The following is a 26,813-nucleotide window of genomic DNA, read 5'->3' on the forward strand; positions in this document are numbered from 1 at the left end:
GTTTCAGCAATTCGATGCGTGTCGACCGCCATTTTCGGCCGGCCCTCTATTGCTCGCTTCACTGTCCGCGGATGATTAATGACCCAAACCTTGCCTCCCTTTGATCACTCTTCGTCGCGAGATCGCGAGACGATCGTTGTAGGGGGTTGATGAAGGGAGCAGTAAAGGGTGGTTCGTCCGAGATGGGAGACTTTTTGGGGGAGATTCATTGATTGTTGGCGCGGTTCGTTTCGGGGATACGATGTGGGTAGTCGATGTAGGTTCTGTGGTTCTGGGGCTTGGCTCGTTGATGACGTTTCAATGGGTGGTTTTGGTAAGATCGTTTTAGAAATAAGATGTGGGTGCTTAATATTTTTCACGCCAGACAAGACTCGCCGCTTTTCATTCTTCCAACGTTGAGAATGACCGAGCATTATTGTGTGATTGCATTGTTGTTGTGTCCATTGTCCGTCGCGAAAATTAAGGGTAAAACGTTTGTAATATATTTATACACTCTATGTACACTACACATGTACACTCTATCCGTAGGTCATCGGATACTTGCTTGTTTTCGGTAAAATGACGGTTAGAATGTATGCAGGTACGATTTTCCGTATTGATATCTCATCGTTTTGTTTGTCATTTTATTGTTTAAGTTACTCAGGCGAATTATAACGTGCACAATTTTATACTATGAAGTAATCTGTATTGTGAAATAAAGTTGATATTAACATCAAATATTGAAATTACGCAATGTCAAAAGTATGTAATTCTAATAATTATTCTAATTGAAGTAGACAAGTCTCGCAGATTTATGAACAGGAATACACATATTTTGCAGAAATGTGGGAAGATTGAGACCCGATCAATTTCACAGTTTACCGTCAACAATATGTTAAAAAGCTACATGATCTGACGTAGGTTCTATAGATTTTTTAAATTATATTCATGGTTTGAATGGTTGTCAATAATTAGGAGAATTCGGTCTGAAAAATTGTGGTACGATATCCTTCGAAATTGTGCAGGTACCATTTTCCTTTTCCTAGGAAATTCATTCAATAACTAGGTGAATTTTTCTAAGATAATATCTGGATGCTCGATATAGTGTAAGTTGTACGTTTTACTGTTTGAACACTTGTTTGTATATTCAGTTTAATAATCTCGTGGTTTACTAGGATCAATCACCTTTCTCAGTTAATTATTGCCGACTAAATACATTTATTAGAAATGTAATTTGGAAATTTGATAAATGCCCTAACTTTCTGAATTCGAGAGAAAAAATTGACAACATTCGTAGACTCGGTTTATTTCATAGATGAATAGAATTTAATTTGAACACGCGACTAGATACATTTTCGTAAAAAGAAGGAATGAACTCATTGATAAAAGTAAATGGAAAATAAAAACCTACAATTTTGTGTAATTGAATAATACGACATGAAAATAATAACATGCGATTATGGAAAGTATTTCCTTATGAAATAAAACTCTTCTGTTTAAAATCATCTTGCCTCATCAGTTTTACAGGCTCTGGAAATTGAAGTCTTCAAGCCATCGGATCATCTTTCCAATCATAGCCTGTCGTCGAGACAATCTTCCCCGAAATTCGTCTCGTCGAAAATGTCTGTTATACAATCTCACCATCCTGTCCGTTTCATTCGAAGCACACACCTCGTCGACACTTCCTCAATTTGCCTTTCACCGAGCGCACCATCGCATCCACCTTTCATCGAAAAGTCGAATTACCGCGGAATCACCGGTATTACAGCACCTGTACGCAACTTTTCGACAACGTTTTCGTCGTAAAATTTCCTCGAACACGCAACATTCCCCATCAATTTCTCCGCTCATTCGAAAAATTCTACAGTGTTAGGCAGTGTCCTTAAAATTTGTATATAATTAATCACTGGAAAGGCCTGATGCGGTGCAACGCGTAGCAGCTTAATATATTCGTCGTACGCTTATGGTTAATTGATATGTTATACGATAAGCAACCTTACAAGAACCAGTGTAATTTAAAACATTTACTTCCTGAATCTGCAGTGTTCGAAGTTAAGTGCTGTTACCTAAATGCTGAAATATAAAAAGCGTTTGTAATATTACCGATCAAAATGCGGAACAGCGATCTATAAATGGAAATAGGGTTCACTTCCAGAATTTTTATACGCATAAAATAAATACGATCGACTTTTCGTATATCCTACGATGCAAATCCTTCGCCAAGTCTGTGTTTCGTTCTGCGTTCAATATTTGTTTACAGCTTTATAGTAAAGATGTGAATAGCTAAAAAATAACTAAAATATCAGATTGTCCAGAAATTGTCTTTTTTTTGCAGACATGTCTTTTACAACGATGAATCTTTATACAAACATGAAACCTAATCTGTGAAACGTTGTGATCTTTACTTTGATAGAACAAAATGGATCATACGTAATTCGATAAAATAATATAAAACGGAAAATATTGTGCATCCATTATTTCCTTGTAAAACGAAAGAAACTTTTCGGACGACCTAATATAAAGCTATAATAAAGTTTGCGGTAAAATTTTATATAGCATTTTCTCCTATCTTCGTTTACGATAGATTATGCAATTTGTGTAAAAATGTTGAAAATATTTTGTATATACGTGAACTGATACAATTATCTTCGTTCGCCTAAACGAAAACGACAGAGGAAGATAAAGAGAAAGATAATAAGTTACACGAAACTCCGTAAAAGTTAAATTATAGCGATAATTGGAATTTATGTAGGCATTTCTTTAGATAAAAGAATATCTATCGCACCGAGAAACGAATGGAGGCCGAATTCGCACCCGACAAAACATGAATCGCCAGCAAATCAGCTTTGCAGTTGCGCTGATCCGTTCCCTTAATCACGCGACGATTCAGCTGCAACGAACAATCAGCGATATCAGCACTGCGTCATTATCATCAGCGATAACACGCCGTTCTATACATCCACTCGATGTTTTTAACCGATCCTCGATGCAACAAACCTAACGTTCCTTTAGACCCAGCGAATAGAACCTTTCGAAACTATGAAAACTACTAAATCGCAGTATAAGGCCATAAAAGTATTGCAAAATCATCATCAACGGAAAAACTGGATATTTAAAAATTCTAAAACGTTTTTTTGTGAACATCTCGAGTCATACGTCTCAGTCACGCCGAATAAACTCGTCGAATTATCAAAGTAAATCTTCGCAAATCTCTTCTCTGTTCTTCTCATCAAAAATATTAAGTCGTAACGAAAACTAAACCACTAAAGAGTCATTGTCTCAGAAGTTAAACAACGCTCAAGAAGTTTCCGACGTTTCTTACAAATATTCACGCCGAACTCGCAACTGCAAACTCGATCCTTCCGAACCCACCAAAGGCCCAAAATCTGAACAAAAGTCGCAGGAATTGACAAAAATAGACCCAAACTTCCATTCACATTAGGTGAACTTAAGCCTAATTCAAACTAATAAATAGTCTACATAAGTAAGTAAGTAGATTATTCGTCGATGACATTATCAGTCCGATGCGACATTGCCAGACAATGTACAATAGAAATAAACGCGGGACTGATTGGTTGTTTCTGCTAGGTCCAACGCAATCATAAAGATAAGCATGCATATTAGCCAAAAATGTGACGTATATAAACAAAAGCATATAGCATATAGTGTACTTTCACAGCCATTGTGCTCTCTCGCTAATTATTTTTCCAGCTGTGTTAGTACATACATCCGCAGCTTTTCCGCGGACAACGTATGCCGATTGCCGATTGGACAATTGTCTGTCAGTATGAACTAGGCTTCAGTGAACCCAGCAAAAGCTCGACTCGATCTGCCGAGTCTCTCTCTCGACTCTCCACAATCCACAACAATTGCCGTGTATGCGATCCTGTTTCCACGGCGGCAGCGGGCGACGACGGCGTCTGCGTGGCGTCAGCTGGGCGTGCCATCTTGCACGTCTGCGTCCGTCTGCCCATGGTATCAGGGTGCCACGCTATCTAAGAAGCTACTTAATTCCCTCTAACGAACCAAGAGACAAGCCAACAAAACCCGATAAGTAACAGGAGTTTCGCAGTTGGATGAACACAGGCCGAACATTCACGACCGAAGAAGCCAAACGAGGAACGTGAAACGACGAAGGAGGTGTTCTCTGTTCAGGAACAAGAAAGGAGGTATGCTGGAACGTCCAATAAAGATGAAGATATTAAGCAGAGAGAGAAAGGTCAGTCTCTCGTTCTCCTAATCACGAATATTCACAGGCGACGAACGAAGGGGTAAGCGGACAGAGAATGAGTCGAGGGGAGTGATGATTTGGTGGAACCAAACCGGTGCTGCCAGTGCTGTCGCGACGAGGAGAGTGTCACGCTCTCTCTGCTGTGCGTGGAAGAAACGAGGAGAGGGTCGCGCTTCGAGCAAGGCGACAGGAACGCCAGGAAGTAACACGCTTGCTATTGTGAGCAACCAGTACCACTTTGGCGGCTCTTTTTGCCTTGATGCTGGGATTATTAGGAGAAACGCGAGTCTGTCTCGTTGTTCGGCAATAGGAGGTGGCGTTGGAGAGTCTGGATCGAAGCGAAGGTGGTGGAGGTTAGTGTAGTTGCGAGGACGAGGATCATATTGAGTTGGAGTTGTGATGGCAATCTTTTAAATGTGTTGGTTTTTGCAGCATTGAAAGTATACTGGGAAGACTGGAAAGGGATTTTTTGAGAGGTTTTCGGGAAGTTTTACAATTACATTTCGATTACTTTAAACGAACAGCATACAGGATATTGTGATTCAAAATTACTACAGATTATCTCCTTTGGACCTTCAAATACTAATATTTCCATATGAACCTCTCTCGTGAACACACGAGGAAATTATGATATTGTAAGTAGGTAAATTCCACGACAAATTTAAAAAGAAATAATATTTTCATTAAGTACCTTTCTTTCACTTTTCCATTTATGAAATTGATCAGTTATAGCTTCTGACTAATTCTTATACTGTTTACCAAATTTATTTAGACGTACCAAACTTATATTCGTTTAACGATCTAATTTTTTGGCATTTCATTGGAATCTGGAATTTTATAAGGATATCTATCTATGTTGAAATATCTTAAAGAAAATATGTTTATTGTTCGATGGACACGAGTTTACACGTTCCGCTCGTTCGTCCAAAACTGCATTAAACGCGGCTGGTGGAATGTGGGTCGATGCAACGTTATAAAAGCGAGTACATCGCGTTGTTTGCTGTTGCAGGAAGAGGTTTTATGAAATTGCGCTGACCCAGTTTCTCTTGCTTTCCTTGTACACGATTGGATTGAATGGCGTCTCGTGGATTGATCCTAGTTTAATGGGGACAGGTACTATCGTCGCAAGAATCTATGTTTGTTTGTCTTTCACTCCTTCAGATATTCTAATTTTATCTCACCTTTGTCACTTATTATCGATAATTGACGATGTAGAAAACGATAATTCTAAGGATTGTTCATAGTACTACGTATAGATTCTGACTTCAATACGACTGTTAGGTTCGTGACATGAAACGGAGAAAGTTTGTGTTTCAAATAAGATGGAACTTATTACGCTCCATCATTCAGTTATTTAAGAAGAACCAATAGTTTGTGAAGTGAAAATAAGTTCCTTGGAAATATTTTCTTCGTGTATCAGACACAATTAAACATCTTTGAAATTAAGAAGCCAAATTAGACGATTCCGCTTTCCGAAAAATCTTTAGTTTTATCTGTTACCAATCATGTTTGAACATAAAGTTGTCATATTCTCCTATATGAAATACGCTATTCAAAATATACAAAGTAAAGACATTTTCTTATGTTCAATTAACAGAACAATCGATTCTTGTTTCTCGATATTTTTATTATAATTATAATTATAAGAATTATTAAAATTTAGTTATAAGAATTATAGATCTCAGCAATGATCATTTTCCACCACTTCTAAACGTAAAACTATTATGCTACATCTTTTCCGTCTAAAATACAGCTCTTAAAAATCGAAGCTAAAAAGAAGTAAATTAAAGGAAAATCTTGCAGCTATTTTGCTTGCATACGTCTGTTAATTGCTGTTAATTAAATAACAGCAGGATTCACTCATTGTTTTCAAAAATTTTGCACTTTTTTCACTATGGTAATTGAACATTCATAGTTTTTCACAATCTAACATTTCTGATACGTTAAGATGAATCCATGAAATGTTTCTTTACCAGGATAAATCATTTTCAGCGTGGCATTTGGGAAACGTGTGTCTCTGGACGCTTGGAACAGGTACCATACCATTTAACGAAAAGACAGTAAAGATAAGCAGAAAACTTGTTAACCAAAAGTCAATAACATTTTACTTGGCTGGCTTTACTATTTGAATTGGTAAACTCAGTTTCGATGGGAAAACCGAAGATATATTCTTTTATTTATTTTAACCGAAGAAAAGAAACATTTCCTGTACATATGCACATTCATACGACCTAATGCTTACATATCTACTTTTCCGTTGATCAGCGGAAAATCGTGGCTAGGCGAAACTAAAAACGTAGCCGGTTCCATCGGAGACAGTGGCACGGTGTGTCAGTGACCCTGCGGTCGAGGCTGCTGCAGCAGGAAAACGCGAAACCACCGCACGGGTAGATATCGATTTGTCTGTGTTCGCTAGGAAAAAAAGTTGGCCGGCCTTCTGACGTTCGCCGCTGATATTGCCCGCAGTTCACGCTGACGTGCCATTTACTCACTCGAACGACCTCCTCACGGCCGTTCGTTCTACCTCCTGCCGTTCCACCTCCTCATCAGCGTTCCACGATCGTTCGTTTTATCGAGGAAGCTCAGGATGAAAGATAATATCGAGACTGATTAAATATAGCACAACGTTCCAGCAAGATTTTCGTCCTTTTAATGGGAATACGGGAATACGAGAAGAGAAATATTGGAATCTTTCGACTTAAGACGGAACTTAACTCTTTGGCGCATGGATGAATATGATGTTTGTTTGAGAAAACAACGCTTGGATAGGAAAGGAAAAGCCGTAACTACAAGACTGTTTTCTTTTCTTAAACGCGGACAAAAATTGCTCATTGTGCGATAATTACACTGATTGGAGTATGGCAATGACGTAATAATTGCAAGCACAATTCTCAAGAGTCCCACCATTTGTAAACACAAGATGGAAAAATAGTGAAGTCTCGTCTCCATTGAAATAAACCGAGCAACCTGCTTGTCGCCTTTTCTACGACATCTCCAAGTTAAAAAAATATACCAAATGTCCAGCTGGACGAATTGTAAAGTACAAATTAAATAAATAAAAAAAAAATTGTCCAACAAACAGCAGCTTATAGAAACATTTTGTTCACACTGAAGCAACGTAATCTGTAGCTGGATTCGCACTGAAGCGACAACGAGGAATTTTTTGTCGCTTTTTGTTGTTACGTGTTTCAGAACATTTCCAACGAACAGTAACTTACAGAAATAATTTCTGTACATTGGTGCAAGTTTTCGATAAACATGGAACAGCAAGAAGTTGCTTGATGTTTTTTCAATGGAGACGAGGCATAACACGTTTGCTATCAGCGTAGATGTAATTTTAGTCACTTGGATTCAATCGATTTGAAGTCATCGCTAATGAGAACAAGCGTATGTAGAAACTTGGAAAGATATTTCACACCAACTAGCAAGTTTACACCGGTAAAATGATTGTAATTTTAACTTGCTCGAATGTAAATAACAAAACAGATAGTAGATTGAATTGTAGTAGATTAAGTTATCTGAACGAAGCTTTAGTCCACGCAATACAAATTGGCATTTAGCGACTATAAAAAGTGTTGACCTTGAAGCAGATTCTTTTTTTATCAAGTTCTACATTTCGTTTTTGAAGTATCAAATTTCTTTAGTCACATGCCAGTACTATCAAATGACATGAAATTTAATAAGCTTGGACCAAATTAATTAATACCTGTGTAGATGCTATAACAAATACAATGATGTACCAAGACCTTTTCCGGTCACTATATATTTGTGATATAGATATGATCTGTCTATAAAATCCTAAACCTTTTCCCACCACTTTTTATAATTCCACTTGCTAAACTATTCACAAAACCTTTCCCCATAACAACCACCTATCAACCATCACCAAAATCATCCCTAAATTCTCCCAAGAAAATGACATAAAATACATTCTAAAGTCATTATATGTTTATGTTCTACAATCTACTCATAAAATCCTCTATTCCTTCCTCTATTACTCTTCTTCATAACTTCGTCTTACAAACCACTCACAAATCCCTCCTCCATAACAACCACTATCAAGCATAATCAAAATCGTCCCTAAATTCTCCTAAGCTAATTAACAACAACAAGGTCTTCTGCCATTCACCTGACCATGCGGCACGTGGCATCCTGGGTGCAGGCTAGCAAAAACAGTTCCACCCTTTGCCTGGCTCTTTTCCGCTGGAAACCGTTCTCCCCCTTTTGTGTTTCCGGCATGTCCCATAAATCACCCAGGAGCCGTGGTGTAGCGAGTTGTGGGCGGCCAGGATAGGAGGAAGGGTTTCTCTGTCGGAAAGAGCATGCGGTTGGAGTGGGACCACGTGTGGGACGGCACCATAGTACCTGAGAAGGTAGTACGGGGGCCAACAGTTAGCGCCAGACGGTCAAAAACTCGCTGGACCGGCTGCCACCGAGGGTTCTTTTTACCTTTTTTTCTCTCTTTCCTTTTTTGTTGTTCTTTTTCCTTTTTTAGTTCTTTCGTAACGCTCTCGCGTCCACCTCTCATTCATTTCGACCCTCTCGACCAAGCAGCCGTGGGACGCTTGTGGGCGCTGCGATTTTGTATGTAAATATACGAACACTTGGTACTTTGGCTCATAGACCTGACTGAAATTTTGGCAGATAGTTTTTAGAGGTAACGGTACTTTTTATTTTATGTCGATTACAGGTTAAACGTATCGGCAATAAAATTATAAGAATGGTCAGAGTGATGCATTTGTGACTTTTTACAGAAATTCCATAGACTCGGAAGCGGATGCGAATGATTTAAAATGATCTTGCAAAGTATGAGAATAAAAGCTTACTTTTCTCCTGGTGTTATGTAGATGTTCACTTTCATTCTGATTTCTTTGGTAAATGTTTGATTTATATATTACACGGCGGTAGTTTCCAAGTTAATTAAATTTTTGCATACTATTTGTTAGTTTGAAAAGAAATACTTTCAAAAGGACGATCATAACACAAACATGACTTTAATTTGAAAGATTCTGTCATCACACGTTTTGCGTCGGTTTCATCCTTCCAAAATTAGTCACTGCAATTATTTTTCTAAATTGACGGTAATGTCAAGATATTAATTCTTCAAACTGTCTACATGACTCAGACTTAACTCAACTATATGATTATATAGGTACCATAAGTATGATATCTATATGTATATTATAGGTAATTGAATGTAAGCCAAGTCCATTTCTTGACCGCGAGGCCAAGAAGTACAAACTAATAAATACATACATAAATGTAATATCGAATAATGTATATACATTATCTACTACATAGAGCCTGATAATTTGAATGGAACATTCAAATATTTTAAGATGAACATTTCATAATACGAATAATTTTTACTAAATATGTACTTCCTTCGGATATACCTAATAATTATCGAAGAATAAATTATCTCAATATAGAGCCTAATTAATAGAATAAAACACACAAATATTTTAAGATAAACATTTCATAATACGAACAACATTCGCTAAGTATGTACTTCCTTTAGATATAATAATTATCGAAGAATGAATTATGACCATATAGAGCCTGATGATTGCAATGAAACACTCAAATATTTTAAGACAAACATTTCATAATACGAATAATAATATTTCCTCCGACGAATTTAGACGATCTCAAATTAGTATCAAATTGTAACTGAAATTTTCCTCAAATTCCATTTCAATCTAAGAAAATCTAAAAAAATCTAAAAAAAAAAGACAACGTTATTTCATAACACGAATAATAATATTTCCTTCGACGAATTTAGACGATCTCAAATTAGTATCAAATTGTAACTTAAATTTCCTTCAAATTTCATTTCAATCTAAAAAAGTCAACGAAAGTCAACACCAGTCCAAATTTGAACCGAACAATCACCATTTAAAAAGAGAAATCTAGACATCCTAATGAAGATCCCGTAGGAAGCGGTTCCTCCGCGTTTCCATCATTCCCGTTTGTGGCGGCATCGAGTCGGCACGATTGAGATTTCTGCAAGCAGGTGGTCCCCCGTAATAAATCGTATTGTAAGCGATCCCCTCGGCTAGCCACCTGCGAATCGATATCTCGACCGGTCGGTCCAAGGCGGCTCACATGCAAATTCGCGGGTATCATGGGAGGAAAGGTTCTCTTCCTGTCGCTTCGCCTTCTCACCGTCCTTCCTGTTCTCTCGCGACCTCCTTTTTCGCCCGACAAACTCCTTCGCGCACCTGGAACGATAGATCGTTCCAATCGTTGATCGACAACTCGCGAAGAACATTCTTATTCGCTCGTTTTCGTAGCAAATTTGTTTTTCGAGCAAAATTTAAACGTAGTCGAGCTAACGAGTATCTATTAAGGTTAAATCTGAAAATTTAATCTTCAACATCGAGGTGATCCAGGAACATTGCTTTTTTTGTGATGGAAGTTCATTTATAGTTCACATTATTACTCTCTCTCATTATCATTAAGAGACAGATGTATCTTGAAAGAGTGTAATGGAGTATTTGATTGAGAATTTGGCTAGAAATTTCGTAGATTTTCATTTGATTTCATCCGTACTATAAGTTGATATTCGTGAAACATTAGATAGACGTAGTTAACACGTTAAGCGCCAAGCCTGTTTTGTCTTCCATTCCGTTTAGCTCGGGATATTCGATTTCATCGATCTGCTGGCGGCCAGAGATCTGTGCAAGGTTGCGTGTATATCTTCGAATATATTTCTTCTATGAATTTATCGCAATCTGTACTCCACATTCTGTTAGAAATGCTTCCTCTTCGGTTAATTGTCTGTGGTTCGTGTCCCAGTGCAATTTATACGAAAATATAAGTTTTTAATTGTATGCCAACAGTGACTAACGCGGCCTGAACGAAGAGTATACTGTCAGTCACAGGTGACTGACACGGCGCTTAAAGTTCAATGAATTGTTTAAACAATAGAGTGGCAAAGCTTTCTTTTTTATTTAACCCTTTTGGTCGATGAAGGATTGTTATTCTATTAGCATTCGCTAAACGAAATCTGCAATCATTTTCTTTCAACACAAACACGCGCTGCAGTTTTTGTTAAAATAATATCGCTGTATAAAGATATATTTTTATCAATTTCACATTTCACATTTTCATTCTTCTATTCTACAAAAGTTGTTCACACGGCTACGATCCCACCACGGCCTTGTGATACGTTAACAAAGCAGATGGGAAAAAAGGTATTCGCAGAAACGTGAATGCAATAGCTGCCAATGAATACGCCAAAATTAAAGGCACGTACAATAGTTGTCGCGTTTGTCCCGTTTCGATTCGATTCTCTTTGACGTTGTTCCACTTGTTGATATTAAGCTCTGTGCACACTTGGACTGATATGACCATATAACAATGTTTATTTGTCGCACTGTCATATTTTACTTGCTCTTTTTCATCCTCTTATATGGAATGTCATTTAACATTTCTTGAAATATCATTTTTAGGATATATAGTAAAATATCTATACCTATCTATCCGATCAGCAAGATTTGTAAACTGTATAACGTCTTTTTTTTCAAAATAAAACCTTTGATTTCAAGAAGTTTTGTTTTGATTGTATCGATTGTATAGTAAACATTCTCGGAGTACGAAGGATTAAGAAAATCAAAGAATATTCAGAAAGTAAACGGTCAATGAATGGAACGAACACCCTATATGTATAGTAGTTTTAAACGCGGATAGCAATTTCTACCAATGTACATAATAATAATAATATCCTGTAATAACGAATAATCTCTCAATTATATAATATTAATAATCGAGTAACACATTTATAATAGCAAATCACCGACATATTATGTTATATAGTAAATTATATTATAATAGAAATTACAGTATATTACCCATAATTTCAACACTAATTTCCTCACATAAGATGTACATAGTTATCCTAAATTGCGGTGATTGGTTACGTACAATTTAACCGCGAAATCGTTTAATTGTTTGTTACGAATATTTGCAATTGTCTTTTTACTATAAAGTCTCGTTTTAAAATCAGGATGCACGTTATGTATCGGAAGATACGATATATATTAATAGCGTGTACACATCACATTGGTCAATTACATCCCACGGTGGCAAAGACGAAACGATGTCTTAACGCAGCAAGCGCATCGTTTCTGAATAGTTAATCGTAGGCATCAATCCGACCGGCTCTCCTCCAGTCGAGCATGCTCGATTAATTAGCAATAAACACGCCAGTACACGAGCTCGATCGCTCGATTACATATGCCAGCGGAAATTGATTTCCAACCATCGACCGATCAACTTTCAAACAGTTCAAGCTAATTTGTATGTTGTCCCAGGTAAATGACAATAATTGACGTTTAATAAGACTGAATTATTATAATAACGTACTATAATCTAAATTAAGCTAAAACGAGATGTTGCATGTTTCTTAGATATTATGCATACACGTAGATACAGGCTGTTTCTAAACTAAAGTTAATTTCAATCTATTTATTTATTCAACAATTTTCTCTAACTTTATTACACTTTCGCTCCATTTTTGTGTATCGTGTGTAGTTTAAATTGCATTGTTGACATTAAACTGTAGATTCTCGGGTATTTGTGATAAATCTGAAGATGCAAAAATGCACAGAACGTTATATATGTTGAATATGTAAAATATTCAAGGCGGGACACGTACTCGTTAGAATGAATTTTCGAATTTCGAATATTCGAAATTATTATTATTAGTACTAATTAATATTAATATTATTTCGTATACGAATTTGCACAGAAATCCACGGTCTATTAATTACAGTGTAAGTTTCATACTTGCATTTGCACACGCTGACATTGACAGAACTTCGTTTCAAATGAGTTTAATTTAATTTAAACTTAATACCTTCTAACACTATGATAAAGGCAGAGAAAGTTTTTAACCTTATTTGTTAAAACCTGGATTCTAGTTTGTCGAATTACAATATCGAAATGTAAACTATCGTCGATCAGTGCAAGGAAAAGAATTTCACGTATGAACTGACGCAACAGGAGCTTCGTTGGTTTTGCTCGTCCCACGAGGCGTTAAAAGTCAAAGTCGCAGCCTGAAATATCGTTATTATGTTCGTAGCAGATATTACCGGGGCCGACTATTGATAGACCAGCCGCGAAAAGAATGCGCCTGTCGCGTTTAAAAATAACTCGTGACACGCGTTATCCGCGAACGCTATTTTAATCTCTCCGTTGCTTCTTTTGCTTGTTGTTCGAATCGTTGTTGATGTTGAATCATCGTGCTGGGATTGATTGGTTACGTTAAGGGAAGTGATCGATACATATTGCGCAATCCTGTGTCCTGAGAAGTTGCGGCAGATGATGAAGCATCAAGGTTTTTTTAATTCTTCAAGAGTCACACTTTACAATATTTTACATTTTAATTCTTCCTCTCAGAAGTCAGACTCATCAATTACGTCTTTCGTTCATCTGACAATTATACTTTAATATTTATTACACTTCAACTTTCATAAAGTTATATGTCATAACAGTTGTTCATGACTTTCCTCAATTTCCATATTATGGCAATTAATTTCTATTCAGTTAAATCTTTTCGTCCTGATATTTTCTAAACCTTAATGTACCTACTACATACAACTCACGATATCGTTGTACCGCAAGAAATACTAATTTCTGTCATTCGGTTCAAAATAATCACGGAATACCTGAGCAAACGAAATTCCCAGTACTTCAGTATCCGAACATTTCTTTTCTATATTAAGCTTTAATATCTTAAAATAAATAATCTAATTTAAATGATCTAATCGAGGTGCAAAAACGCGACTGGACGTTGGCACATTGACGTTCAAAAATATCTTGCACGTGAAATCAATGCTTTCTCTTATACACGTTGATTTCAGATAAAAGATAGTAAACGTTGCGTTCGATTATTAGCTTTCTGCGTGTTGTTAGTACAAATCGATTGAAACTTTCGCAAGCATATTTATGAGCACAGCGCAAGTATGTAAGCTGGAAGTTGATGAGCCGTGCGTATCGTGCGGCGACCGAAATAATTCTACGTCGCGATGGTTTCGGAGCATCGTCTCCGGCGACTGCTCAAATAATAAATTATTGAGCCGCATCGCATGCCACATCGTGGCCACGTCGATGCCTCTCCGGTGAAAATCGATTCATCGACTCACCGTCCCGCCATTCAGAAGCTTATCCGACGTGAATCGCTGCGACGTGTAACGGACGTCGAAAAAAGTACGGGTTAGGTACATCCTCGATAACAGGACACACGGCCATGTGAAAGAACCTTTTTTCATGCCTTTGTTCGTTGCTTTTTTTCATAGGTATATGTCACGGTATTCCTGCTGTTTTTCGATGCGTACCTTTTATATTTTACTCGTAGGCATTCGATAAAAAATAGTGGAAAATATTTCGAATATTACTGTTCTCGTTCTTGTAATTCATATTAAACAAAATATGTTGTATTTCTGTGATCGTATTAGTAGATCGATTGGAAAGTTCTATTGTCACATCGTTTGTATATTTATAATTTTGTTTCAAGATTTTCACAAATGAAGGTATACATATGTATGTTTGAAACGTCAAAACACATGCAGTATTTAAGACAAGCTGTGAAATAGAACAATTTCTTCAATTTTTCAACAGATAATTTCTCCACCAATATATTATACAACTCTTTTATACGTCATATTTTGAGGATTGAAACATACATATAAATTAAAACTCAATTTGTAGATATCTGGAAGAAAGTAGAATATTTATATAAAATCATATAACTTAATCCAAAATAATGTAAGTTACTTGCAATGAACCAATTGAGCGTTAGTGGATATGCCTATTGATCGACAATTCACCAATAATACATTGATTTGTATTAAGCCATTGATTTGTCGCAAGAATACCGACTTCTTGACGTTTCTGCCGCCATTCAAGCCCGATAACATCGCATCGGATCTATTATAAAATCGTTTAAAATCGTTAAACGATCCTGCATAACAAGAGCAAAAAGTGCAGCTATTTCCACTCATTCACGTGACAATACAATACGCATTGAACGCGTTAGATGGTCTCAATAGTATTGCGATCGTTTCTTCGCGGTGCAGCGAAATTATGCCTTCGATCATAGAATTATGGGATCCGACCGATCGATAAATCAATCCCATATGGGGAATGCACGTGGGCAACGGAGAACGAACGACCCTTCGCCGACTTTTGCGTTCAACTCGATCAGTTTTCACGCTCTACGAAAGCATCGTTATCGTTTCTTTGTTCTCCTGCTTTTAGCGTTTGTAACAATAAACACGTTACGTACAAGTAGATTGCGGATTTTTATGTACCTACGCGAAATTTAATGGTGCAAAAATGTATAGTATCGGGGAAAAACACATATAATACAGTCAAATATAGTATCTACTTGATCAAATATTTAGTGGGTAATACAATTTTCCATCTACATCTGATTTCTTAATTTGCCTTCGTAAAGATATGAGTTTGCATAGATATCCGCAGTCACGTAGACTACAAATAAATAAGACAGAGAATTTAAATGAAACCTTACGTGAAAATTAAAGTTTGATTCTATTAGAAAACAATAGTCGAGTATAATGAAGGTAATTTCAATTTTAATAGGTTGCATTTGGAGATTAGTTGAAACTAACGGCAAAGGGATTATTTTTACTTCAGTTTGAAAACTACTTTGAATTTGCATACCTTAAATTTCGCTTAAACTTTGGAAACGTGGGCTTAAAGCGAAAATATAGAATTGTTTAATATGAAATTGTAGAAGATTTCCGAGAAAGTCGAAACTTTCTAGTACAAGATTGCTAAAAAGAACTGGAATATTCTTGTCTTAGGCCGCCTTGAGAAAGCTACAACTTTCTTGTCCCAGGTTCTCTAAGAAAACTAGAATTCTACGGTCTAAAATGTAGAAGTCCAAGAAAACTGCATCTCTAGTATTATATATGTCATATATATACATTCTCAGATTGTCTATGAATCTTTCCTAATAAGAGAACAATATCCTGTTATTAAATTTCCAAAAATTCTATTTGCTAAAATTGTAGATCACTCTAATCTTATATTCTCTAAAAATAATATCGGATACGTGCGAAGCAATCAACGCTGAGTTAATACCAAAAACTCATTATACTTAATTGATAAATTGATAACACAATTCTAATAATATTCTCTGCGACATTACATGATTTTAAGGAGGATTGTATATTTTTTCAATCCATAACAAATTATAAAGTATTCCATGACAAAACTATGAAACGCCTTTGTGTAAAATTTCCATATACGAAATTTGATATAAAATTTTATTATATTTTAATGTTAAATTAATTCCAAAAGAATATTCATATATTTTCTATATTCATGTATATTTTGTATTGCTCTACCCATATTGTATTTTTGTATATTCATTGTGTTGAAATCACCAATGGAATTCTATTTTTCCGGGATCGTTAAGTTCCAATTCTTCCAATATACGGACCGATAAAATGTTTCGTCCATGGTATTTTCCATCCGTGATAAAAGAACCTCATGAATTGCGGTAGAATTTACGATTCAGTCTTCTTTTATTCGTTCGAATAAGCAGGAAATTACAGGGCCGATCGCAAAACACTGTGGCATTCAAAGCCTTTCGACCAATCGATAAATCAGTTCCATACGCGGAACGCGTGCGGTTAAAGGTGCATTTGCACTATGCGACAGGCGCACAGGTAAATAGACTTGCCATATTAGCGCGTGAAACATCATACATGTGTGAAAAAACCAGTTTAATTGGAAGCTTTTAATTCAAGAAATTAATTCAATTTTTCGACTATTTAGGATATCCTTAATTATATGTATATCAGAAGTTTGTACTTCATAAATAATAAATACATACATTGTAATATGTACATATAAATAATGAATAATTATAATAAAGAGTTATCCTCATTAATCAAGTTATTTCAAGTAATTTGAAAGCGTATACTAATATATTGACTTGAAATATCCTTTCATATTTCAAATAAAGTTGGTGGTCTCTTATGATAATTATTTCTTAATTTGAAAGAAATAATGATTATTAGCTGAAGTAATGTTATGTCTAATTCTATGATTACTGATATTGGTCATTAATTGGTTCACTAACTTTATATATAGCAATCCATATTTCATTAGATATATACACATTATTAATATTATTTCTGGAAGCCAGATTATTTATATTCAAACAATTTCAACTCACATAACCTATCTTTTTATATATAAAAGCTTGAAATCAAATTATATATCAAGTAACTTGATTAATGTGAGGTTTTAACCTATAATATCTACACTTACATATAAATAGTATATTACCCTTTTCCAGAAAAATAAAAAGCTAATTATTTGTTCTAGTCTTAACAAATTCAACTTTAAAATGTTTAACCTAAACAATAAAAACAATTACCTTTCTTTACACCTTAAATCTTCATGAAGAATCAAAAGAAATATAAAAGAATCTTTCTTCGAATAATACCAGCAATTCAGAGACACCTTGCATTTATTCCTAATGAAGAAATAACAAAATATAGATTAATCCAAATAATAACAACTATTACTTTTATACGCGTTTAATACCTTTGTTCAGAATAAAAAAAAAACGAAAAACAATCCTCTTCTACATAATATCAGCAGTTCACTGACACCTTGTACATATTTATTTCACCTCTAATAAAACGGACGAAGCCAGGATACGCAATAGATCAGTTGGTAGCATCACGAGGGCACTTTAATTGGACTCGTTAGTCTCGATAATCGATGAGACTCGCAGCGCGGCGAGCGAGGTCTCGCAAACCGTGAACGGTAACGCGCGAAACGCTGTTAAGTCGTAGGCGCGTTTACACTTTCGCCGCTTAACAGGATTTAGCGGACCCTCGCGAAATAAATCTCGGTTATTTCGGTCGTGGATCGCCGCTGCTCTCCGGCCTCGTCGCACTCTGCTTAGGGAAACTCGCATAAATTCCCCCGTTAGCTCAATAGCCTGCGTTTCTCTTCCGAATTATAGGTTAGGTTACATCCGTGAATCATATTCAATGTGACAAAATCGCGAGCACGAATTGCATGCATACTGTTAGTCGATATGTTCGGTGAAATTTGTATAACGAGATGGATAGTGATTTTGAAGAATTTTGTGTATCGCAGAAAATTTGGTGAATTGAAGATTGTGTGAATGCTGTTATTATGATCGAGTGTGTGTTATTACAAGGTATTTGTTTGTTAATGTAACATTTTATATTGGTATAAGAGATTTTCGTATTGGAATTTTTAATTTTATTTATTATTATGAGCGTTTTGGAATGTGTGAATGAATTATTTAATAGGTTTGTCAAGTATACGCATGTAATGAACAATTCTTCCAATTTAAACTAATTCATTGATGAAACCATTCTGTTCCTATTTGGATATTTTTTCCATATAGCAGGCAGTTTACGACTAATTCGCATTTACAGTTTAGACTCGAGCACGCTATATATGAATACTTCTATTGTGTTCGAATGTGTATGATTTCAAGGTATTTTTATTTTTATTGACGTTTCTGCCTTGAATTTTAATGCTACCAGAAATCTTGCATAGTTAAATGTCACGTAACAAATACTTTCCGCGCCAGGCATCAAAACAAATAAAAATTTTATCCAGCGGCTAAAAATTCATAGCTTTCAAATAAACAATACGTCAATTAATAAGTACCTATTAAAATGAAATAAAAGATAGTCATTTCTGTCATCCTAAAACTCTTTATTATACATCGCGTAAAAAGCAACATTTGCATACGTCACATGTCAATTTGATACCTCAATCTCAACTAATTCTTACAATTAGATATCTTCAGAACATACATTCCCTTAATATACTACCAATTGTTCCCAAAGAGGCACTTCAAACCGGAATCTTGCCATTAAAACGGGGTCGCGGTATCCAAAGATGAGAAGAATCAGCGTTAGTCGCTTTCGATCGCAGTAATTAAGGATTTTCCGGTGGGAAGCGAAGCTAACGAGCTGCTAACGAGCAGCTACGCTCATCATAATCGAAGCTGGACGATCGTTCGCGAAGCACATCGATCCCAAAGAATCGTGAACCATCGTCAACCAGTCGAGAAAACTAGTCGAAGTGTGGTTAAGTCGATGGAAAGTGTCGCGAACGTCACTGATCTTAATCTAGGATTACCGAAGCCGGTTTATTCGCGACAACTTCTATCTTTCTCTCTTCGTTTCATCGAGGTTTCTCTTTTCGTTCCGGGTTGGCTCCTTTGCCGGCGATCTTTCGTGGTCCACCGACTGCACCCTTCACCTTGCCTGTTTTCTCTTGCTCCCTTCCTCTTTCTGTCTCTCATTTTCTCGGGGAAAAATCTGCCGGTGGTGCACGGTTTTAATGAGTCTCCTTGAAGCCGGCCGCTCTTCTGCCAGTGGCGTAACACTTCCGGTGGCCTTTCCGTGCTCGATTCGCACTTTATCAGCTTGTTGTCGAGCTCTCTTGAATGGTTTTGTAATTTTGAACAGAGATACGAATAATTGTTTATGGGATTTTCACTAATGAATGAAATATAGATTTTTTAGATGTGTGATGATTAGTCTGCGGATTTAGGCGAATTATGATGGTTATTATGATCACAGTGCTTAAATTACGATGACTATTGTGGTAGATTATGATGATTAGATTACCGATTTATGAGGATTTATAGTTTTATAGACACGATTAAGGAAAGGGAATATGAATAGAAATTTGTTTCGCCTTCTAAAGATTGTAACATGAGTACTTTATTTTAAACGTTTTGTATATTTTTGTACATTTATATTTGCCATAAATACATAAATATTCACAGTATTTGAGGTTTTCATTGTTCGTGGTTTTTCTTTATTCCAATATGTGGCCTTTTATATTATATTTTGTATGAATGGCAAGAATTAATTAATTTATCACAGTTTAAAGAGATTAGAAATTCTTAGATAATAATTCAGATAGAACTGTTGTAGTATATTTTGAAAGATAGTTCAGACTTCACAGAAGATCGATTGATTCCAATATTGAAATTCGCAAATAACCATCGAAATAATAAAAAGAGTGCCTGATACAATTTAAGTAGTATTCCAGGGAGGAATATTTGATCTTAGCTGATTTCTATCGAGTCTTTCACCACATGCTACGACACTGTCGCGACTCTTGGTTACCTCTTCTCTGTTCCTCGCGTCTTTTTTCCATGATCCGCCTCCGCAGTCCGCCACAACCTTCTTGGGTCTTTCAATATTCACGTGGTTGCTCGAGAACCACTCTTTCGTAGAAACATCTACGCCATTCCACCATTTTTCTAGATCATATACCGCTTTCAACAAAGAGAAGCGGAAAGTGTACGCGAATATTTTGAAGTATTTGAAATGTATAACTCACTGATATTCTAATGATAATTTAATTATAAAACTCTCGACTTATACATCTATAGAATATAAGTTACAATTAAAATGATACACCGAAAATGATAACTCTATGGAGTTGTGTCTATACCTGAATAAAAGAATCGAGAAATAATCTTGTTAAAAGTTCCTGGATATTTTCAGTAATTATAAAACAGGAAGATATTAAAAATGTATTATTATTTGGTAGGTTTGTTGATTTTAAAATCTCATTGTAGAAATCGTCGTATATTATCTCTATTAGACATGTACAACTGTTTTATAGATAAGATAATATTATCTAATAACTTCATTTATGTATTATGTATATATTTTTGTTATATGTAACTTGTTGATAAAACATTTACAAACCTAGACTCGTATCCCATTTCTTTCAACTTTTATTATATAATATGCCGATATCCGTCATTTTCCTGATCCTTGCACAAATTCCAGTGTTTCCGAATTAACCTGAACGTTCGAGCAGTAATTTTCTTCTCAAGTTTGTACGAATTTGTTTGCACATTCGTAATTGTGATGGTCTTTAGAACGCAACTGTCTAAGTAATGTCGTAAAATATAAAAGCATCTATAAAAGAAGAGCATTGCTTCAATGCAAAATTGAAAGGATACACGACCAGCGAAAGTTTGAGATCGCTGTGTATTTTATATTTTATATAGTCCAAAAATTCGAAAAGAAATCAATTTAGAATTTCGCTATCTCAGACAACTTTTTAGGAAAAAATTGTATCGAAGTAAAGGATATTGTCATTAACAGATTGCAAACTGTTGTAATTTTATGTCTTTATGAATATTACTAATCAAATGGAGCGTAAATGAATCAAAATTTGTTTCACCTACTAGATATTACAATAAACTCTCTACTTTGGGTATTTTACATATTTTTGTATATCGCGTGTATTCTATAGATTTCTATACATTGAAATTCTCCAGAAATACATAAGCTTCTGCAGTCTATCGATTGATATCTGTAGCATTAATTTCGAATTAATAATGAAACTAACACGTATATCAACGGAGATACAATTGGAAAAGGAGGTGGTAACCAACAAACAGTAAGATAATCTAAGATGATCTAAATGTACTTTCGTACCATTCAAAAGATTTAATATCTCCGTAAAATCCTGACCCATTTCTCAAATAATCACGTTAAATACAACGTTGAACGATTAGCTCGGCAAGCTTCGCGTATCATACTCGACAGAGTTCGAATTCAAGCATCCCAGAGCGGTCGAATTCCGTCGACGACGAAACGATGGGATTCCAGGCCGGCTGACAGCCTCGAAATCAATTTCCAAATGGACGCCGGGGATCCAGCGTTTCGGATCCCGTGGATCGAAGGCGTCCGCGGCATCCTACGATTCTGCTCCGCGAGTTGCCACACGAATTTGTCGAGCGGAAATACCGCCTTTTATCCCGGTTGCTCCTCTGTCTCTGTCTCTTTTTCTCCCTCGTCCGTTACTTGGAACGGCTCCAAAAGTGATTTGCATCTAACGAAGCCACTTTGTTCTCGCGCGACGTGGCTTTTCTTCCTCGACACCCGGCCATCCAAAACGAACTGCCACGTAAATATCCGAATGGAATAGCTTCATGGAGTAACATTGCCGTGAAAACGAAATAAAACTATTTGGAGAGTCGAGACAATTAATGATTCAAATGTCCGAAAAATTGGAAGTGATTTAATAGAAAGAAATGTAAATTCCATGTGAAATATAGCAGAAAATGTTAGATTCGTTGATGTGATTTCTTCATTCTTTGTTGAGAATGTTTGAGGAGAGGCTCGAGATTCGTTTTACTTTCCTGTGATCGAAAATCTTTCCACGTCCGGAATCGATAGGTTCGTAAGTCGGCTGAGAAACTGAAGAATTATTCATGGAAAAGTAGCAGAAGACAATGTACTCACTAATGAAATTTAATATTTTAACCAATACTTGTCTATATAAATATTTATCGAAATCGATAATTAAATTAAATCACCAAGTGGTAAATGACTTTCAATTAAAATTCTGTGCAGCTTTTTTTAAAACAGATACAATCTGCAACAATTACAAGATATTATTTCCAAACAAGCATCTATACAAAAATTGTGTAAGTCTTCCGAATAATTCTTCTATCAATAATTAATTTAAAACAGTGACACTGGTAATAAATAAATAAATAAATATATAAGTAATAATAATCTTCTCTGATTCATATTCGCTATTAGAAATTCGAAATAAACAATTTACCATTAAATCGGTATAGTTACCTGCCCAGAATATCAATTACATAGTTTTTGAACTCAAAATGAGTCACTTTCGGGTCACTAACCACTATAGTGCTAAGGCATCGATCGTCGAATAACGTAACCGGGAGTTAGCCTCGCCGTGGTTGGTTAATAACGCGGTCTGCTTCACCGTGAATTCCTCGTGATCCAACCCCAAAGGCGGCCTGGCCCGTCAGTCCTGTTACGTTTTATGTCATTGGGCTTTACGGAGCTTTCACGCTAGCCAGGAGGGTGGTCCGACGCTCTTCAACAGTGGTCCGAGCTCTTCTGTTTATCGACTGTTGCGAGTCGTTTGCCACCGACGCTTATATCACCCCCTCACAACCTTTTTATCTCCTTTACACCCTTTTCATTCTCACGAGTTGTTGATTCTTCATACGAAATTTCAAGCCTCCTTTGATATTGAGTGGTTGAGACGCGTTGCGTTGAATTGTTTCAAAATATTGGAAGATTTATACTTTAGAAGGTTTTTTTAAGGATGATGCAGGCTGCTATTTGACGATGATTGGGATGAAATGATTTAATGTGAAAAGGTGAAACTTGAATACACTGTGAGATGTGAAGTTCTGTTTTAGAGCATAGATGCTGCGAAAAATCCTTATACAAACTTTTTACGAATATATTATGTGTGTTTTACGAAATAATTTGAAATCTCGTTGATACTGTAATGAGATCTGACTATCATGATTTGATCAAATTAGAAAGTAATCTGAAAATATGTACTTATATAAGCTACATGATATTTAGTGCAGGTATTTATATACGCTTTGCAGAGCTCACAAAAGTATTCAAACAATCAATTAGTAAGCCTCAACATTCGACGAGGTCATCTTCAACAGCTATTCACGTTATTAACCCTTTACTAAATATTTGTCATAAATATCTTGTAACTTCAGATTGTTTTTAAATCTGACTAACGTAACTTTGATTTAATCATAGATCTTTCTGCATTTGTAGAAAATTTGAAAGTGCAAAATTGCACATGTAAAAAAATACGTAGAACATTCAAAGTATAGCGTTGTTCATAATATTTGGTAGTTAAAACAATTACCTACCGAGATTCTACTTTTCTAATTATATTTTCAAAGATATTAATTTGCACAAAAATCCACGATCCAGTCGTTACAATACTAACGAAATTCCTAATTACTTTACATAACACGCATGATGTTACTATACATAAAATTGTCCTATAACAAATGCTCAAATATTTTCGTGTGCCACTGTATCGTTTCCACGTACGTATACATACAGCACGTAATACGAGGAAAATCGAGCAAGACGGTGGAGCGCGAGTCAATATTTACCAGGAGACCAGAGACGTGGCAGATTTTCGTCCTTCCGCTGGTAAGATCCTCGTACAGCGAGTCGAAGGATCGCGATGGCTCCCATGGATAGGCAGGAGGATGGGGTGGGGACAGGATACGCCAGGTTTTCGGGACGAGAGCGCGAAGAACGCGTGGGAGTGGAGGGTCGTCAAGGACAATAGAAGGCCCGTGAAAGGATCAGAGGAACAGGACGCGGTGCTGGTCCACCGACGTGTGTGTCGGTGATTTGGTGCGCGGCGCTGATTGGTCGGCCGCCGGGTGGATCTTCGATTTACGATGCTGCTGTGCGTCGAATGACACGCGGCTTCCTTCCAGCGCCGATTTCGATTAACCCTTTCGCTATTCGCAGGTAGCTACTCGAAAACTGTGCTATATGGGACTGTCCTAACGTGTGGGAATGAAACTGTGAAAAGAAGAATTATGTGTAAGAATTGGGTAAAAACTTGTTGGTTGTATTAGGAATTTAAATATAGTACTCTTTGTAGTAGAATTACTATAGTACAGGTAGTATAGTATATTTATTTATTTATTTTCGTTTTATTTGGCTTATTACGTATAATTCCAAATTATGTTATACGGTGTTGTTTTAATGCGTGGGAAGAGGAAACTTACATGCAAAAAGCGGACAGATTATGTAGAGTATCATGAATTTAGTATATCACAACGTATGTTTCTTAGAGTTATCTAAATTTCTTGATAAAAAGTATGTCATTTTCTTGTACAACCCTGCTTATAATTTTTTAGTTGACGATGATTTTAGAAGATGTTATGAATTATATTCACTCATAGACTTTTATAGTACAGAGGCAATGCTCTGTCAAATTCTTGGGAAACAAGAAAGGAAAGAAGGATATTATTTAGTAATTATTTTATAACTGTATTATATTCGCTACCGCTAGGTGCGCGTATAAATTTTGGTAAAAATATACTTAACATGCTGGTACATATTATAGAATTCAGTCAGATGACTACACAGGAAAAATTGAAGCGAAAGAAAGCATCGCGAACAGAACAATTGGTACTTTATGTCATAAATATCCACGAAGTTTAGTTACAGGATCCTTGTAGAATTTGGAGGTTATGTCTGTACCATAAGCGCGTTAGAATTTCTAATTCAATTTTATACTACACTGCACACATTCCTTGACGGAAGCTTAGAAATACGGTTTCAAAGGATATTAAAGATCATTTCATGGTATATGAAAAAGAATTTTAATCTAATCTTTTATACATAAATCCATATCAATCTTTTATACATAAAAACCAATAGTGCATGTTATGAATTTCATGCGTTCAGATAAATATCTATCTATACATTAAAAAAGGACATTGCTCGTATTTTACAATAGCGTCGTACCTTACTTCATTTAAGAAAAAAAATCACTAAAAAGAAACTAGGGAACTAATTGATCGTGATTAGTAGTTTTCTACAATTATTTTATATATATCGGAAGCGTGTTTATATTTACTTCGTCAAATTTTAGCTATAAAAAGAAAATGAAAAATAAATGATTGATAAATAAATTTAAATAAATGCAAAATCCTGGACTGTCTCTAGTGAACAACCAGTATCTGGTTTCCGTGGTGTAGTGGTTATCACATCCGCCTAACACGCGGAAGGTCCCCGGTTCGATCCCGGGCGGAAACATTTTTTTTATTTTTTAGTATCTACGCACCAACATCTGAAAGTATCAGTTGATTGTAGTGTAATTTTAAAATACGATCAACATCATTGTCTGCTATATTTACTACGGCCGCCTAAAATTTTAGCTTTAAATCACTATTTTATCGATGTTTCTTCATATTCATTTATTATATTAAAAGTAATTTCAGTAAATTTTTATCATTATTTGTTCATATCTGATTTTTAATATGATATTCATGACTCATACTCTTTAAAAATTTGCAGCCTATATTTCATAGTATAATGTAGTTTTAATTCTAAAATTAAGGTCATCATATACGAATCATATACGATCAAGTAATAAATAGATTTAAGAAATTTTTTAAATGAAAATTTAATATTCTCATCAAGGGCGGTGTTCAGAAATTGACGCACAAGCGTGTTTCCGTGGTGTAGTGGTTATCACATCCGCCTAACACGCGGAAGGTCCCCGGTTCGATCCCGGGCGGAAACATTTTTTTGCATTGAATATTTTGTAAAAAAATACACACAATACACAGTATACAAATTACTTTTAATTGAAAATGGAAATAACAAAATTAAAGTGGAAGTAATTAAAAACAGTAACCGTGCAACGTAGTTTATCGTTGTGTGTCGTGAGATAATTGTGGTAAAATGAAATTTTTAACAATCTCAATATGTTTGGAAATATTTCATTAATAAAATGTCTACGAACTTCGGTACTTTGGACATACAACCACTATTCTCTAGACTTTTTGATATTTCTTGGATTATTTTTTAGAATTTTCAGTATCAAAGCGATGCAATTTAGCGCTCCTCTCAGATATTTTACAACATATAAGAAAATTTCCTGAACCTTAATTTATTACCCGTACCCTAATATATTGATGAATTTATTAAAAAGTCATAGCTTACACCAAATTCGAAAATTTCATTAAAAACAGCGT

At 35.7% G+C, this 26,813-nt stretch overlaps 1 protein-coding gene, 1 long non-coding RNA gene and 2 other non-coding genes across 4 annotated transcripts in view; 3 read left to right on the forward strand and 1 right to left on the reverse strand.

Annotated features, from left to right (window-relative positions):
- The window catches only part of LOC117209233 (ras-related protein Rab-37), a 175,375-nt gene extending 157,646 nt beyond the window's left edge, over positions 1–17,729 (reverse strand). Inside the window, exon 1 of the mRNA XM_033450991.1 lies at positions 17,631–17,729. The gene's annotated coding sequence lies outside the window, so the exon portion shown is untranslated. The remainder of the gene's footprint in view (positions 1–17,630) is intronic.
- On the forward strand, positions 3,743–7,073 carry LOC117209234. The gene is made up of 5 exons (XR_004487881.1): positions 3,743–4,148; positions 4,236–4,563; positions 4,643–4,845; positions 5,220–5,323; positions 6,476–7,073. It is a non-coding gene; the product is annotated as an uncharacterized LOC117209234 (long non-coding RNA).
- An 8,067-nt stretch (positions 17,730–25,796) lies between the features above and the next one.
- Trnav-aac lies at positions 25,797–25,869 on the forward strand. The gene has a single exon. It is a non-coding gene; the product is annotated as a tRNA-Val (tRNA).
- A 417-nt stretch (positions 25,870–26,286) lies between these two features.
- Positions 26,287–26,359, forward strand: Trnav-aac. Its single transcript has one exon. It is a non-coding gene; the product is annotated as a tRNA-Val (tRNA).
- Positions 26,360–26,813: the final 454 nt, after the last annotated feature.

Source organism: Bombus bifarius, unplaced genomic scaffold (assembly GCF_011952205.1).
Source record: "Bombus bifarius isolate JDL3187 unplaced genomic scaffold, Bbif_JDL3187 scf7180000008166, whole genome shotgun sequence".
Taxonomy (NCBI): domain Eukaryota; kingdom Metazoa; phylum Arthropoda; class Insecta; order Hymenoptera; family Apidae; genus Bombus; species Bombus bifarius.